This window comes from Mus musculus, chromosome 12 (assembly GCF_000001635.26).
Source record: "Mus musculus strain C57BL/6J chromosome 12, GRCm38.p6 C57BL/6J".
NCBI lineage: Eukaryota > Metazoa > Chordata > Mammalia > Rodentia > Muridae > Mus > Mus musculus.
Window position 1 is genome coordinate 108755075 of NC_000078.6, and position 3117 is coordinate 108758191.

At 47.7% G+C, this 3117-nt stretch overlaps 1 long non-coding RNA gene across 1 annotated transcript; it reads right to left on the reverse strand.

Annotated features, from left to right (window-relative positions):
- Window positions 1-1440: 1440 nt before the first annotated feature.
- Window positions 1441-3117, reverse strand: Gm33628. Its single transcript, XR_381913.2, has 2 exons — window positions 2736-3117; window positions 1441-1897 (listed from the first exon to the last, which is right to left on the reverse strand). It is a non-coding gene; the product is annotated as a predicted gene, 33628 (long non-coding RNA).

The window sequence follows — 3117 nt, forward strand, 5'->3', positions numbered from 1 at the left end:
GGTTTTTTGGTTTTTTTTTTTTTTTTTTTTTTTGGGTTTTTTCGAGACAGGGTTTCTCTGTGTAGCCCTGGCTGTCCTGGCACTCACTTTGTCCACCAGGCTGGCCTCGAACTCAGACGGCCTGCCTCTGCCTCCCAAGTGCTGGGATTAAAGGCGTGTGCCACTGTGTGTGTTTTAATTTATTTACTTAGTAGTGTGTGTGTGTGTGTGTGTGTGTGTGTGCGCGCGCGCGCGCGCGCGCGCGCGCATGCGCGCATTTGTATGGAGTTCCAGGGGTCAAACTCTGGTGTTCAGACAAGCTCCACACAGCAAGTGCTTTGACCTGCTAAGCCATCCTATGGTCCCTCCAATGGGAATCTTAAACCCGGGCCCACTCAGAGGAGGGAATCTGCAGGGTGAGGACAGCGAGGCTATATAATGAGACCCTATTTCTAAATCACAAACGGGTCCAAAGAGCACTCGTGAGTGTCCTCAGTGGTCCTGAGTCTTTCTGCTCTCTCTGGGGACCAGAGCTCAGTTCCCAAGCCCTGCCAGGCAGCTCACAGTCACCTGTAACTCCAGCTCTAGGGGAATTAATGCCCTCTTCAGGCTTCTGAGGGCATGTGCACATAAATAAGTAAATAAAAATAAATATTTAAAAAAATATTCCAAGCAACAGTAACAACCAAAGCCAAACCAAACAAACAACCCAGCACTTGGATGTAAGGACACAAGATAGATAATTACAGGATGTACTGATAAGCACGCAGGCAAAACACTCACCCACATAAACAGACACCTGACCTCCTAGATATGAGTTAGCAATGTTACAATGAGCCAGTGAGCAATGGTTACAATAGTTAGCAATATGACAAATGCCACATTTGTAATACTGCTGTAGGATGTTACAGGAACAGAAACTGGACTAGAACAGAACCTGATCCCCAGTCACAGAGTTATCACAAGAGAAGGGACAGTTCCATAGTCATATCAACTAGTATCAATGGCTTGTTTCAAAACCAACTCATCAATGATGCCAAGTTAAAGAATCATGTATTCAGGCCAGGCGTGGTAGCACACGCCTTTAATCCCAGCACTCGAGAGGCAGAGGCAGGCATTTTTGGGAGATTGAGGCCAGCCTGGACTACAGAGTGAGTTTCAGGACAGCCAGGGCTACACAGAGAAACCCTGTCTCAAAAAAACAAAAAACAACAACAAAAAAATCATGTATTCATTAAAATATCGCAAGTTGGGGCTGGAGAGATGGCTCAGCAGTTAAGAGCACTGACTACTCTTCTGGAGGTCCTGAGTTCAAATCCCAGCAACCACATGGTGGCTCACAACCATCTGTAATGAAATCGGATGCCCTCTTCTGGTGTGTCTGAAAACAGCTAGAGTGTACTTACATATAATAAATAAATAAATCTTAAAAAAATATATATCGCAAGTTGGAAAAAAAACTACTTTAAAAATTAAAAAGAATTTTAATATAAATACAATTACCAAGGTATCAGAAGGAAATAGATGTATCCAGAGTAAACAAATATTTCTGCTAAATGATTCAACAAATAGTCAGGTGACTAAAATCAGCAGCCACGGATGCGAACAGGAAGACTGAGAAGGAGAGGACGTCAAATCGGCAGATGCAGACAAACAGAAGGTGCAAACCATGTCCAAGGCAAACATGAAATGCAGTCAGGATGAACACTTTGTGATCAAGATAACCGCAAATGGCCATGAAGATGTGACCTTGCCGCCGAGTGACACCAGGGGGAGAATAGAGCAAGGCCAGCAGCAAGAATTTGAATCAACCCCTAAAGATTAGGTGCGTAAAATTATGGTCAGGGACCAGGACGATGGCTCATTGAGTAGAGACAATTGCCAGGAAGCCTCACAAGCTAGACCCCATCCCTTGGACCTACAAGGAGAAAGGAGAGCAACCCTGTAAGTCGACTTCTGGCTTCCACACATGTTCTGTGGGATGAGCAGTCCCGCACATGTGCATACACATTTGTGCACGCACAAGCACAAATAAAGGGAAGAAAAGATAAGATTAGGGCTGGAGAAACGACTCAGCGGTTAAGAGCACTGACTGCTCTTCCGAAGGTCCTGAGTTCAAAACCTGGCAACCACATGGTCGCTCACAACCATCTGTAGTGGGATCGGATGCCCTCTTCTGGTGTGTCTGAAGACAGCTACAGTGTACTAACATAATAAATAAATAAGTAAATAAATAAATCTTTTTAAAAAAGAAATCCAATTTTTAAGAAATAAAAACTACAGAAAATAGGTAAGACTAAATTCTCTAACCACGAGGTAAATCAAACCAGAAATTAACAAAAGTAAAACCTGAAGGCCTTATACCTGCAACTTTGGGGGGGGGGGCGAGGTTGGGGTTTTTTGGGAGACATGGTTTCTCTGTGTAGCCCTGGCTGTCCTTGAAATCACTCTGTAAGACCAGAGTTGATCTAGTCTGAGCAGAAGGGTCTGAAATACAAATTATACTATAGCAAATGAAGTTAAGGTGACTTCTGTGACTCTCTAAGCTTCCTTCCTGTCAGCAGGATGGGAGCCATGACCCAGGTGCGTCCAGGTCAGTTCCCATTTGTGCTTAGCCAAGGGTTCCTGGGTGTGTGGCTTCCCTGGCCCACTCCCTTCCGAGCCTGTCCTCCAAATCCCTGCTCAGCACGGCTACCTTTATTAGACTGAGTCGCACTCATTTTCAGAGGTGAGGACTGGCGGTAAACGGTACGCACCCTAGGCAGGGACATCCTCAGCTGGGGACACACAGGGGCGCGGCCACTCCGCCATCGCGTCCCCAACTCAAGCGAACTCGCAACGGGGAAGCAATCCTCTCAGCGTCCACGCCCCGCGGAAACCCAAACCAGGCGGAGAGGCTGCGACCTCAGGAACCGTGGACCCGATGACTTGTTAGCGCACGCACGGTCGGGCCGTGGCCCCGTGGCGCCTCCTGCTGGCGTCTCTTTCCCGTTCGAGCACCCGGGAGGCGGTGCTTTGGGACCAGCAGACCCACCCCGCGCAGGCATTGGCTAGTCTGGTCACGTGCCGCGAGAGAGGCGGGGCCTGCACTGGCCTGCTGTTCTCCGTAGTCTGCTCTGTGGCTCCGCCTGGCTTCCT